The 14245-nt window shown below is 47.1% G+C and overlaps 2 long non-coding RNA genes across 4 annotated transcripts in view; both read left to right on the top strand.

The window, feature by feature from the left end:
* Positions 1 to 8981, top strand: part of LOC121073504 — a 39954-nt gene extending 30973 nt beyond the window's left edge. For 2 of the 3 annotated variants that reach the window (XR_005821756.1, XR_005821757.1), the window contains exons 4-5: positions 6239 to 6396; positions 6514 to 8981. This is a non-coding gene — a long non-coding RNA (uncharacterized LOC121073504). Of the gene's footprint in view, positions 1 to 2518; positions 4476 to 6238; positions 6397 to 6513 lie in introns of those variants that run through there. The other variant, XR_005821755.1, reaches the window with a different exon arrangement.
* Positions 8982 to 10781: 1800 nt separating this feature from the next.
* Positions 10782 to 12905, top strand: LOC121073108. The gene is made up of 3 exons (XR_005821507.1): positions 10782 to 10943; positions 11393 to 11545; positions 11853 to 12905. It is a non-coding gene; the product is annotated as an uncharacterized LOC121073108 (long non-coding RNA).
* The last annotated feature ends 1340 nt before the right edge of the window (positions 12906 to 14245 follow it).

Raw genomic sequence — 14245 nt, 5'->3', positions numbered from 1 at the left:
TGCTGTTGTTATTAATATTTAGCAATACTCTTCCATTTACCATTTATAAGCACCATTTCATACCCCTGTTGGAAGTTTAAGGTACTGGTCCCATGAGCTATCCCATCTCCCACTTTTATTGAACTCTTTGTCATGGATTTGTCCTCTGCCAAACATGTTACCTGCTATTTTAAAACTGAGACTCTCCAGATGTTAATTTTTGTTTTGTTCAGGCAAATTTGATGTTCCCCCTCAAAAACATCACGGCAAACAAAAGATGCATGCTGTTACAGACACGATGGGTTTCTTTTCTGGCAGGTATTCAATGGGCTGGGAGCGAAGGGAGTACCTGCTGAAGTTCATGATTCCCTAACTACAAGAAATGTCTTTTCACTCCACACTGCAAAGAAGAGGGATGTGCAGCTTCAGTTACTGTGCAGCGTCTTTCTGTCGAGAGAATTAAAACCTCTGTGTACCAGGCATCACCCTGGTGAAGGCAACAGGGGAGACATTGTCCTATGTTCCCCTATAGACAGCTCTAGAAAATACTTCATGAAATCTGCCCAAGTCTTCAGTTTATTTCATCCTTTATCTGCTAAGAAAAAAACATCTGTGAGCATTCAGGTCGGTGCATCGTGTATCCAGCATCAGAGTAACCCCCAAGGGCAGCGTGCTCCACCTGCCTCGCATGGCCAGCCAGCCATGAGTGAATGAGGAAAGTTTCTGTAAAGCTTTAAAGGACTTCAGCTTCTAGTCATTGTACTTCACAGCTTAAAGCACTTCCCTGCAGTAACTGCTATCTCCATTTGTGCAGCATCTACCAGTCAGTGATGTTCCTTCTGTTGCATAATCCATGTGGGAGGGAGAAATGATGCTCCCACTTTAGAAAGACCTGAGAAAAAGAGTTAAATGGCTTATGCATTGTTTTGAGGGGAATTTTGAAATTTGGTCCCCTGAGACCAAATTTCAACATCATAATCCCTTTCCTTGTTACAAGGGTTTCTGCTACATAAGTCACAATGGAGATCATCCTGGAGTGGCAATGTAGCCACTTCCGCTTGGCCCCGAGAATGCTGCTGCTAGGGGGGGGTGAGGTTTCTAAAGGTTTCCTAAACGACTGCTAACTGTGTGGCAACCCTATAGATCAGCCTTCCCTCGTCCTTCATTGCAGGAGCATATTCACCTTGTATCCGTTTCCTCTCAAAAGCACCGTCCAATGCCGCTCCTTCCCTGTGTGGTAACCTGATTTATTTCTTGCTACATAAAAAAAATATTTCTGCATTCAGATAATTTCTTTTATCACCAGCATTTTCTTTGGTTCTGTTGATAACGTAGTTACAACAAAACGGGATTTGATAACATACTGGTTTCTTAAACTTCACCCTGCCTCTTCTACAGACAACGCAGGTTCTGCCTTTTTTCTTTAATGTTGAGTTTTTAACCTTGGTGAAGCTCATAGATGCACACTAACAGTACCCTTTAATCTTCTTCCTCTTTCTTTGTGAGTAACCTTCAAAAGCAGGGCGGCTGATGGGGAGTCCTGGCCAGAGCACGTGGGCCTGGCTGCCTCAGTTATGCGCAGACACCGGCTCAGCCCCTGCGGCACACAGGTAGGAACGAAGCCCGTGGTCCTTGCCATTCCCTTCCCACAGCTCTCTGCCATGCGTGGGGACAGGACAGGCTGTCGGCTTCTGTTGCAGCCACAGAATAACCCACCAGCTGTTTTTCATTTTTAATTTAGACGCTAGGAATAGACCTGAACCAAACCTGTGGTTCCCGGTCCCGTGAGGGTTGCAAGAAATTCTTCTGAGTTTAATAATTAAATAAACAAAAATTATTTAATCTCTCAGTAGAAATCCACTGAGCAGTGCACGTGGCTGACATGACCAACCAGATGCTCATTACCTCATTCCTTCCAATCCCCGCTCTGTTAGGGCTTGCTCGTTGTCACACCTCAGGTCTGTACCACGATTTCTTCAGGGCAAGAGCTGCGTATGTTTGCCTGGTACAGTATCTATGGGAATAACGTGAAATGCTAGTGGTAGGAACAGCAAGCCTGAAAGGTAATTTGGAAACTGGGACTAATTTTGGAGCTTGGCTCTTCAGTTCAACTTGAGTAATCAGAAAATGGGGAGAAGGGAGAAACATCCCACTCCAGTGTACGTCAAAGGAGGATTTGAAATTAGCAATGTGACAAGAGCCATAATTGTTATCAAGGATATGGCCAGTGAAATCAGCAGCCACGCTCACAAGCCCAGTTCCATGCCACCCAAATGAGGACACCAGGACATGTGCTGTTTTTTGGGGTCTCTGGGCTGTGAGCAAGGGTGGTGAGCCCGGGTGAGAAGGGTGCAGAGCCAGCCAGGATGGGCAGAGAGCTGGTGTGCATCGTACAACAGGAGGAGAGGTGTGTTGGGCTGCAACAACGTCTTGGAGCCTGATTTGGGGATCAATCAGTCCAGCCTCATGGAAGGGATGACGCAGAGGGACTGCTCCTCTTCCTGTTTCCTCTCCTGCCCAGACATGGTAACACCCCCGAGAGGTGTCTGCCTGGAACGCTTAAAGAGGATTGGAGTAAGAGAATGATGTTAACAAAATACAGGATATCAGGGTGAGGCTTTCCAAGGACTGTCCAAAGCTACTGAGGACTGAAAAACAGGGACAAACTTTTAAAAGAGCTAGCTCCTAAAAGACCATCCCCTCTGCCTGAAGTGGTAACACTAACAGGAGAAAGAGAAATGGGAAAAATCTATGTCCTGGGAAAGTCCTCCTTGGATCCCCAGCAAAGTGCCTATGTTGGCCGTTGTGGGTTCATTTTTGTTGTTCTGTTGCTGATTTGTGCAGCCAACTGCTACCTCGGGGTCCTCAGCAGCATCTCAGACAGCTGCCAGTCCTCAGGGAAGAGGTGGATGTTACCAAACAGGATGGACCTTATGAAGAACAGTGTCCCCAGCTCGGCTGCAGGACTTCTGCCACGTGCTCATCTCCTGCTTGGGGCAGTAAACAGGGCAAAAGCCAGACTCCCACGGAGTGGAGCCAGGTTGTGGGGACAAAGCAGGGTTTTCTGCAGTGCTGTGTATGGCCACAACAGCAAGGCCTTCATCAGAAGATTGCCAATGGGAGCAATCATCTGTATCGGAACGGCTGGCTGCTGGAAGAGGGATGAGAGACATGTCTCTCCTTCTGGCATCACGAATAATCCTATCTGTTTGGCTTTCTGCTCTTGTCTCCCTGGCGTGCCAGCGGTGGTGAACGAGGCAGGTGAGCTGACGGCGTTTGTCTAGGGTGAGTGCCAGCGGGGAAGAGCAGGAGTGGAGCAGCTGAGAGTCATGAGGAAATTATGTGGCGCTGGGACAGACTTTCCCTCTGGGTCTTCCCCACACTTAAAAACCTGGAATGCAGTCTCAGGGCTGATCACAGAGCTCCTACCTTCCTCCGGCTCCATCTACACGGATGAGACAGTGTCTACACAGCTGGGTTGGAGGCACTTTTATCATCCCAGTGCCTCTGTTGCTGTTTCCCCCCAGGATAACAAACGTGTGGCTCAGTGCATGGCAAGACAACATTCAAGACTTGCGTTCAGGTCTGGAGCTCTGAACGGAAAGACTGAGCTCTGCACACCCCTGAGCGAAGCTCCTTGCAGCTTTCTGCCCAGAAGCTGTCTCCTGTGCCAGCTCTCAGCTCTGCCCAGCTTTCCCAGAATGTTGTGCAAAACCAGCCCCACTTTCTGCTCCTAACAGCACGGAGCTCAAAATGAGGATTAGGACGTGTGGCTGAAATGTTGAGTGATTTGTTGGGTATTGTCACGGTCCAGCTTTGGAAGAGGTACACCGCTGAAAATATCCGCTATGGTGATGGTCCTGCAGAGGTCCCCTAGTGTGATGCAAACAGCTTTTGTGGGGGACTGCCAAATGAGAAACGAAAAGAGATTTTTAAACATTTCAGCTTCTGCCTAGGACTGCTGCAATCCTCCTGTTATTTGCTGCATCACTCTCCATCCTTCTGCTGGAGGGACAAGGAATGCAGCCCTGCTGTTTAATCGCTTGCCTTTACTGCTCACTTGTGGCTCGTACTTGCTCCTCAGCGTTGCAAGTGGAATGCAGTAGCGCTGCTCTGCCGTACCACCGAGGAGCTGAGAACCAGGCCAATATCATCAAAATTCAAGGCATTCCTTTCCCCAACGTGCTTTACGTGGAAAAGTACCCTTAACTCTCTCTCTAGCCCCAAATGGCAGGCTTGAGGTCCTCTTTACCTGCCAATGATGCTGGGCAAGCTTACAGCCCAGATAAATCACAGGCAGCTGGGGAACGGGCGGTGGCCCTTCTTTCCCCACTTGAAAGGCAGCTTTTAAAAATTGGTTGGAATCCAGCCTTTAATTCTGCAGCCACAGATTTGAACCCGTAATCAGATGTGAGCGTGGATTTGCAGCTCCCATCTGCCGGAGCACTAAGGACATCACAGTGCACATTGCCTGCCTAATCCAGAGGAACAGTTAGGTAATTAAATGTCTAAATGCCTTTACTTTTTTCTTTTTTTTTCTTTTTTTTCCTCCACTGCTAATTACGAACAGAGGATTAAAAGGTACTGGGTCCTCTGCACACCAGCCGGGTAAGCAGATTCCCCTAGCCTGTATCTCCAGGTCACTCGCTCTGTGCCTGTATGTGCTCCCTGCAGCTTTCCCACTCTATCCCAGGCTGCTTTCCTAAAAAGAGCCCTCTGACATGCTACTCCCTACAGAATTGTTTGTTTAATGATTAAAAACAAAACCCCAAACCCACACACTTCCTAAAATGAGACTTAATTTAGAGGGGAGTTCTTTAAAAAGTATGTATTTTCTTTCTTTTTCCAACTCCAAGCTTCAGAAACCTTTCAAGTGCAGCAGATGCCACATCCATGGCTTGGGGCTGTGCCTGCAGGCAGCCAGAGCCTCTGCATTGCTGCCAGGGGCTGCTGCTCTGCTCAGCCCAGCCGAAACTTGGCCTTTTTGCTGCAGCAGAACTTGGAGGGGGGCATGGAAGGGTTTATGGCACTGCCCTGCTTTTCTTCTTGTCTCTGCTGAACACAGTTGGTAAAAAAAAATCCCTGCAGCCTCTGTTCTCTGACAGTGATGGGAAACTAGTCCTCTGGTTTGCATCCTCACCTGAAATATCACTGCACGCCTGAAAGAAAAAGTATTGAGAGCAAAATGAAAAAAAGAAACATGCTTTTTAATTTCTTGCCTAAGTGTATGCAAGAAGTATGAAGGGGAAGGTCTATTTGGTTGAAGTAATCGATGAAATTTGTGTTTACCGCTGGGTGGGGTCACGTTTGTCTAACTTCATTCATACCGTGAAGTTGAATGGAGCAAAATGATTGGATTGACCTTGAAGTAGGTGATTCTTATGAGTATTGCATTAATTTTTAAGAAAAATAAGCGTCTCTGCACGGAACCAGCAGATGCTTCATCAGGTTTGGGTGTCTGCTCACCTCCCTAGCAGGACCATGGTCTCAGTGAGCTGAGACTGATCTCCAGCCAGGATGGATGCTGCTGGCTGTGATCATGGTGCTCAGCTGCCCCGCACCCATGGTGCTGCAGACTGCTCTGGGGAAGGTGGCTGAGCCCAGGGAGGTGCTGGCTACACTGAAGCCACTGGAGGGGAGCTGCATTTTCTTCTGAGGCTGTGGTCTCGGCCATGTTTCTCGGTCTGGATCACGATTAATGCTGTGTCCAGGCTGCACACTTAGAATTTTTAGAACTGGGCATTGAATTTGTTTTATCTGTTTGCTGACTCATTTGAAACCATGTACAGCAAAGACTTTTTCCTTCCCTGGAAAAGCTTTGTAAATCTCTTATCATGCTTTCTTTTTGGAAAGATTCTGATTTTCCTCTCCCTTCTGCCTTTTACTCTGGAACTTGTAGCACGTGTATTTTTGTCATGAGCAGACACTAGTCTATATGCCTTGAGATTCATATTATTTTTTCCACCCTTCATTTGCTTTGCTGCAATTTAGATTTGCTGCAAAAGTCACTTTGCTTTGTTGCAACTTAGATTGTAAAATCAATCGGGCAGGAATATGTAATTTCACTTGTGTGTACAAAACACACCCACAGAGGTATGCAAATAACAATGCAGGAGGCGTATCGTGTGTTTCCACGGGCTGCCAGTATGTTTTCAGGAAAAGCTCTTTTTTTGCAGATGGACAAACAACATGGGAATCAAGCGGAATTTGTAACTCCATTCCTGGAGATTGATTAATTTGTGCTTTTTGTCACGTTCAGACCACATGGAGCACCAAGGCTCAGACAACGCCGGGTACCACGGAGGCACTGGCTGGGTGGAGGCCACTCACAACGCCCTGGGACTTGGGCATTCATAACGATAACCCCAACGTCGAGCACTTTGCTAGGAGCCATCAAGTGCTGGGGGCAATGTCACGGTAGGACCCTGCTCCCTTGCAGCCCACCGCAGTTCCCACAGAGGGATGTTTGTCCCAGCCTCTTGGCCAACTTCCCAGCAGGGATAAATGGATTTCTTTTTCTGCTTGCATTTCCAGTGCAGTATTGACTCCACATTTGCTGGCCCTCAATACAGAGCAACATTGCTGAGTGCCTTTACCTGTCCCAGTGGTGTGCGAGGTGCTGGATGGAGCGGAGGGGGCAGAGAGACTTTCTGAGGCCGTGCAGGCTCCTTCCAGATGAAAGACACTGTCCTAGGAATATCGGGTTTTATTATTTATTTAAGGGATGTTTTCATGACACTGCAATTTCTAACCCAGCATGGCGAGGCCGTAAAATAATAGTGGGTCTGTTTGGAAGAATGTGTTTTATTTGGCACGTTTGGGGAATGGCAGTACAAAGGCAGAAAATAAAGTTGCGATGTTTATGGCAGCCGGGCTCTCTGTCCGTTGATAACCACTCACCACAAATAACTGCTTTGCTGGTGCCCACATACGATATTTTAAGATGTGAGCTCTTAAAAAGAGGCTCTTAAACATCAGCAATATTTAGTGCCGTACAGCCTCCTGGCCACCACATAATGACGGCTGTGTTTTTTATGAAAATGAAACTCATCGCATTCTGGTCTTTGCTGTAAGGCCTCACATCAATCACTCAACCCCAAGCCGTGCCTCACACCTTTTCAATTCCCCCAGCCTTGCTCTTTCTGTCACGTTAGGCCTAATGTCTCTTTTTTGCCTCCTTCCTTGCTGCCTGCGCTTTGAGGAAATACGCTCTCTCCAGGGCTGCTTGCTGAACAATTCTCCCACGGATCTGGCGAGGGAGGGAAACCTGATCCAGTCTGCATGACAGCCACAAGAGCAGAGTTGACTTCTTCTTATGATAAACCAAACTGGGCGTAGGTAGTGACAAGATCAAGCAGCAGGTAAGATAAGTAAACGAATTTCTGCCCCCCACAAAATCCACTGTGGGACTCATTGCCACCGGATGTTGAGAAGGACAGGAATAGAAATGATTTAAAAAAGGAACTAAGTGAATGAATGAAGGCTGGATTCATCACTTGTTGGTAAACGCGGTGACTCAGATGAACCACGCTGCTGAGAAAGCCACCAGAAAGCTGGTCGGAGCTGCGAGGGCAACTGGTGTGAAGGTAGCCGGCCCCATGCACCCGCTGCCGGTACCGCAGGAAGCAGGCAGCTCAGAGCACTCATCCAATTCTGCCACCCATTAGGAGTAAAACAATTACAAACTGTCATCACTCAACACTACAGTCCAAGTGCAGTTAATTTAAGGTAAGGCTTTGTCTTACGGTTGGAGTGACCCAATTCTTTCACGTTTTCATCTCTTGCTTCCCTCCTTTTCTGCCCAGTGTTGTATCTCTCCTGCTCTGCTGGGATAAGTTTTGCTTGCGTGCACTTCAGGGATATGACTGTGTAAGGTTGTCTCATGCAACTAAAAATAAAAGCACAGTAGCTTTATTCATCCACTCTTACTTTCTTCTGCTCCTTGATATCTGCACGAACAATGACTCTCCGTGCTCCTTTGCCTCCTCCTCTGACCAGACGATGGTAAGTGCCACGAAGAGGCTTTCTATCGAGCTGGAAAATGGGTCTGCCCTTTGCTAAGAGCTTGGTCCTGGCCTGGTCCCTTGTCACAGAAGCTGCTGGTGAAACCCTGGTTCACAAAGGAGTGAGGCCAGTGCTGAGTGCTTGACAGCTCTTTCCATGAGGCTCTTGTGCTTTGAAAACCTCCCACCCACTAGTTGTTTTGAATTAGGGTTTTGGCCGGGGATCACTGAGTTACACAACGTGGCATGAGAACATATATTGCAAACAGAACACAGAGCTGTGCCGGGGCCGTCGGTCGCTTATACGGCGCCGTGGCGTCACCGCGTGCATCCTGCCTTGGGTCCTGCAGGCTGCAGTCAGCTGAGGGCCTGGCTCTGAGGCCGCGCTCTTTCCTCTCCAGGCCTACAACACTGCGAAGGAACGGGAAGCAGAGAGAAGCCCCTGCTGCAGAAAACTCATTTATCCGTCCTGTTCTCATTCGAGATGCTTGTGCACAAAGAGATACTGACGGGCTGTTTGTTTCAGGGCCCTGCTGAGGAGGGCAGGCGTCTCTGCCATGCTCAGTGCTGCCAGTCACCAGACGGCCTGGTGCTGCGCGGCGCGAGGGCGCCCGCAGTAAACAGCCACGGGGACAATGGGGGCTCTGAGGAGGAGGAATGGGTTTGTACCAGGGCTTGCAAGGGTACCTGAAACAACAACGGGGCGATTCAGCGGCAAAAAGGATGAATGAGGAGAGATGAGCAAAGCTGGGCTTGTGCAGGCTGGCACATGATAACGTTATTGGCCCTGTCAGTTGATGCAGGGTGAAGAATGCAGACAGAAAGTGCTTTTAGTCAGCTGAGTTAGCGTAGGATGCTAGTGAGGTTATTTTCTGGTATTTTCTGCCTCTTTCCCCCTTCCCTGAGTCACTCCTCATCTCCTTTCATCTGGTTGCGTTCCTGGTTATCAGGCAGCAACACGACCGCGGGATTCCTGGCATAGCAGAGTCAGCGGGATCGATACAGCCAGAAATGGGTGTATCTGGGTGGCTTCGAGCAGCTTGGGCAGCCTTTGAACACATCAAAAAGTGGGTGGCTGGCCTGGGGCACTCGCAGTGGAGGAAAGGTAATGGCAACACCTGAGAAAAAATGCTCTGATGGGGTTCTGTTCTCCGAGAAATTGGATCACTCTGCCTAGGAGGGAGGGTATGCACGGAGAAACCCAGCGTCGGGCAGCTGGGCTTGAAGAGGTTGGTTTGTACTCTCGGTGACATTCTTTGTAAAACAGAAATCTTAATGTAAACAGTGGCAGATAAAGGATTTTTTAAATGGCCCATTGCCATGAAGAAAAAGAGCTAGGCAAGCAAACAAGTAAACGCAGCTGAGAGGATGAATGTCCCATAACTCACAGAGCATTTATTTACTTACTTTGGCATGGGACACAGGTGTGAGCTCGTTCTTTGTTTCTTTCTGCAGGCTTGAAGAAAGCCTGACTGCTCCTTGCCATGCAGGTAAAATTACTTGAGTATTGAAGAATATTCTTTAACGCTGTGCCTTGCCACCTTTTTTAATGAAAAGACACATGCCTTGTGGAAAAAGAAGTCCAAGGACCCACTAAAGTTAAATAAATAAAATCTGCAAACCGTTTCATGCAAGGCTCCAACAATGGTTTTCATTTATTCTCCTCACCTTTCCCTGAAATAAACTGAACTTTGAATGTTCGTGGATTACTCTCTCCAGTTTTGCTTCCTGGCACGGATCTTTGCACATTTTCACCTCTCAGGTGTTACAGCTCTCCACGGGCCCCTGACCAGAGCCTACAGATTTGTTGCACACTCAATGCTTGGTTGTATTAGTCGTTTATATTTCGCATCTTTCAAAGATATTTTTTTTAATACTTTTTGAACTTAGCCAGCTTAGACCCTTTAACCAAGAGTTTAACCATAGCTTCTCAGAGAGCATGGGGACCTGTGAGGGTGAGGAGGGCAGGACACAGGACAGGCTGGAGGTGCCACCTGAGCACCCACCTGGTGAGGGACAGGAGGGGACCTGGGGCAGGGAGAGGTGTCCTGGGGCAGACCAAGGCCTTGTGGGCCAGGGAGGTCGGCCAGGAATCAGGTTTGGGGACAACAAGAGGAGTTTGCTTTGTATATCCCAGGGGAAACATCTGAGCTCAGTGTGGGGGTGAGGGTAGGCTGAGAGGAAGCTCCCGAAGGAGAGATCAAGATTTAGAGGCATAAAAATAAGAGATGCATTGGAAGTGCTCCAGGAGGTAGAAAGCATGAGCTGAGAAGAGCCAGAGGAACATTTTTGAAGAGGACTAGACACGTTCAGCTCCAGGAGAGGCAGTCGGTTTGCAGAACTAAGTCCAGCAGTAGAGAAGCTCCTCCTGGGGCCTTGGAGGTCACGCCATGCCCCAGGAGGGTAGGTGCCCAGGCCAGATGGATAACCCGGTTACCTTTCCTGGATTAAGGGGAGAGAATACTTGGAGACAGTCACCTGTGTGGACTGAAGAGTGTGGTATCTGGTATGTGGAGGCTGGGGAGCAAGGAGAGTGAGGAAGAGCAGACAGCTGCTCTAGGATGGTCCATGCATCTGGGTAACGATGAGGATAAAACAGAAATTATCTGCTGGTCCTGGACTGATGACCACAGCAGCTGCCAGCTACTCTGCTCCCCTTTTGTGAGTAAGTGAAAGTGGTGGCAGGTGGGAATTACTTTTCAAAGCTAATTAGCTGGGCGTTAATTCTCATCAGATGCTTAACGTATCAGTGAAATACAACCTGCAGCCCCAGTAAATTTGCTTGCCCCACTGATACCATTCACTATAAATTATTTAAGTCCTTCTCAGCTGTTTGAATGCTTGTTTCAGGTTAGGCTTTACAAGGATTTGTTAATTTGTTTCTAGTACTGCCAGAATGCATCAGGCCCCTTTCCAGCTAGAAGGAGACATGCTGCTTGCTCCCCAGGCTGTAACGTGAAGGTAAGAGACTAAGAGAGAGAGTTAAGAAAGACAGTCAGGGCAGTGTTCACTTTGGTCTGATGATACAAGATGTTTGGGAGATTTCTAACATGCGGACAAGCCTGTGTTTGAAAGGGTCTGTGTTTTGAGGACACGATTCAGGTCTCACTTGGGTGACTCTGAGCAGCACAGAGCCCGAGCCACACAGGAGATGTCTGCTGCTGTTTGAAGCAGGAGAGGGAAAACCATAGCAGCAGGAAAACAAACTCCCTGTGCTAAGGAGAGAGAAGGCAGAAAAAGGAGACAGCCACGGGGACAACAAGTGGGCAGGAGCTGGGCTGGTAAGGGTGGCCTGTCCCTGGCAAGCACAAGAGGGGTGAGATGTCCTCACTAGCTCCAGAAGGAAAATAACAATTGGGGAAAATCTTCATTAGAGCTGACTCAAACGTTTTTGCCCTATCTTAAATCAGAATGTTTGCTTTTACTGCCCATGATTTCTTTCTGGCTGCTGCACCTCTGCTGAAATTTTTGTGGCACAGATGGTTCCCTGGTAATTTGTGTGCACATCCTTTCAGAAATATGTTCCTCCAGGAGAGCTTTTCTCTCAGCGACACCTGTGTGATGTGAGTATTAATTAGAGAGAGCAATAAAGAAGTGGGCTAGCAGGTGAAAACCCTTCTCTTGATCTCCCTGTGCTTATCTTTAATGCTTTTAAGCTTACTGGTATCAAAATAATTAATTAAGGTGGCATTTCTGTGGTGAGATGAGCGCTCCTTTGGCTCGCAGCTCTGTGCAGCTGCTCGGCTGACACGTGAGCAGGCATTTCTGCGCAGCGCCTATGTGGCACGCTGCAGTCCTGGCCACTGAGAGTAGGAGTTTATTTTGGAAACTGCTAATGGCTTTGTTTGCACATTTATTCCTTTCGCTGAGAGAGCCTGCGAGTTGTTGCTGTGACCTTTGTACGCGTTACTATGATAAGGAGCTCTTCTGGAGGAAAGCAGGCCTAGTGCTTTGGACACCCAGGGGCCTTTGGAAAAGCCTTCGGCCCAGCTACTCGGAGGGAGGCACGGTGCCGTTTGCAGCTGGACTCCACAGGCTGGATAATGTTTGCTAGGGTAAATATTTAGAAATTAGGCACAGGAATTCAGGAGTACAAATAGACTAAAGTATATAGTTATGGAAGGCGCTGTATCGCTCATTTTGAGGACTCGGTTACGGAGGCATCTCCACCCATGCCAGGACTACTGCGAGCTGATTTCTAGAGGAGCAGAGGGCTCAGATGAGGGATGTGTGCCTCTCTCCCATCTTCTCTGTGGAAAGTGTCAGGCTGTCGGATGTCAGAAAAGGGGCTTTTGGTTTCCAAAAGGGGGAATAGCAAACCGCTCTGAAGAAAGAGCAGCAGCAGACCTTACAAAGTGTTCCTGTGTCTTCAGACCATCTTTTAAACACAACTGGGAAAAAAAAAGTTTAAATATTACTTTTTACATAAGAAACAGACTATAAATTGTGCTTGTTCTTTATTTTGGCACTGGGACTGCATATAGACCATGTCATATTGCCTTCATAAATTAATCCAAAACAATTAGCTGCAATTTACTTTCAAATTTTGGTAACTCTATTTTCCATATGTGTCCCCAGCTTCTATTAGTAGGAAAAGTCTAGTTATACAAACTCTAGTTTATGAGAGGAAAAACTGAATTATGAAGACATTTTTACTGGGAGTCTGATGTGTTTGTTTACTTTCCTGGTCAAATGAGTAGCATGAAACTGGTCATTTAAAAATAAAACAGAACAGAAAAACACAAACAAACAAAGGAAGAACAGCGCTTGTTGCTTTTTTCAGTGTCCTTCTCGGATTGTGCATGTAATAACACATAAAACTAGGCATATTTCCATAGCTGCCATTCTAGAGTGAACAAAGCTTGTTATTAGATGTCTAGTCTAGTTTGTCTGATTTAAATTTCAGTCGGGGGGATGAGTGCATGCTTGACATTTCTGCAGTAAACTCTCTAAAGCAATGCCAGCCCAGGCTCTGCTATGGGAAACTAGTAAAATTCATTCAGTATGTTCACGAGCAACAACGCTAACTTTTAATAAACTTAGAAGGCATATAATTACTTTTGGCCATATACGCTCAATTTTTCTACTTTTTGAGTATTTAAAAAAAAAAAGTGTAGGTTTTCTTAGATATGGAAAAAGTACTAACAAAATCCTTATTTGTTTTACACAACTGGTTCTGTTTATGCTGCCCACATTAAGCATGATGTACCCTCATCTGGGAGGGGAATCTTGTTTACAGCTGTAGCTGAGAGCCATTAACAGATGATGGAGGAAAAAGTGAAGAAGTTGCCTAATGAGTAAGTAATGAGAACAGGAGAGAGAGCAGGAACAGTGACTTTAACTCAGTTCCTTGAACACTGGAAGTACTTTACATCCCTGAAATGATCCCCAATGAAAAAATAATGTGGGCATATATTTCAGTTTTATTAGGGTCAATGGGGCTTACACATTTTCAATAACAACGTATAATAAACATTTGGCTAAGCTGGGGCTCCAGCTTTTGTTTTTAAATTATGGATAATGGTATTTGTCCAGCTTGTCTTGATAGTTACATATAACAGTATTCTCTGTCTTCCAAGTAGCATTATCCATGCTTAAATATGTGAAAGAAATAGCCAAAGGGTATTTCTCCCTCTTGGATTCCCTGGAGATGCCTGACTCATGTGGCTGATGATCTGCCACCATTGCTGGTGATTCTGAGTGCATCAGCTTGAAGCACGGTGCTCCTTAAAAGATCTCCCACCTGCCTTCTCATTTGATCTGAGAGATCTTCACACCAAGGATGGTGCATTTCCAGGTCTCGGTCCAAACTCTAGTGGGAAGTGGAATTTCGCTGGGGTTGCTGAGAAGCCACGGGCTGGCTATTGGGGTCTGCCTAAAATGGGGGCAGATCAATGTCACATATCCTACAAATATGAACTTTCTCTCTTGCTAACATCCCAGGAAGTCAACCAAGGAGGCATCTTTTCCCACAGCTGTGAAAAAACAGCAGACCCTAGAAAAGAGGGCAGATATTTCAGTGCTCCTGTAACTCAGCCAGGAGGACCTGGCAGGTGGCTGTTGGGGTAGAGGAACAGAAGGAGCTCCCCCCTGGGGCATTTGCACTTTTGACATGCTCCTTGTTTCTTTATTCCCTACCCACCAAAATGCACAGGAGAAAAAAGGGGGATAAACAGGAAAGAAGTCTAACACACCCTCCAAACCCTCTGCAAGGTGATTAACAGAACCGAAGCTCCCTGGCAGTAACTTGGTATGGCTTTTGA

This window comes from Cygnus olor, chromosome 7 (assembly GCF_009769625.2).
Source record: "Cygnus olor isolate bCygOlo1 chromosome 7, bCygOlo1.pri.v2, whole genome shotgun sequence".
Lineage (NCBI taxonomy): Eukaryota > Metazoa > Chordata > Aves > Anseriformes > Anatidae > Cygnus > Cygnus olor.
The sequence above is the reverse complement of the archived record's forward strand: the minus strand, read 5'-3'. Positions and strand labels throughout refer to the sequence as shown.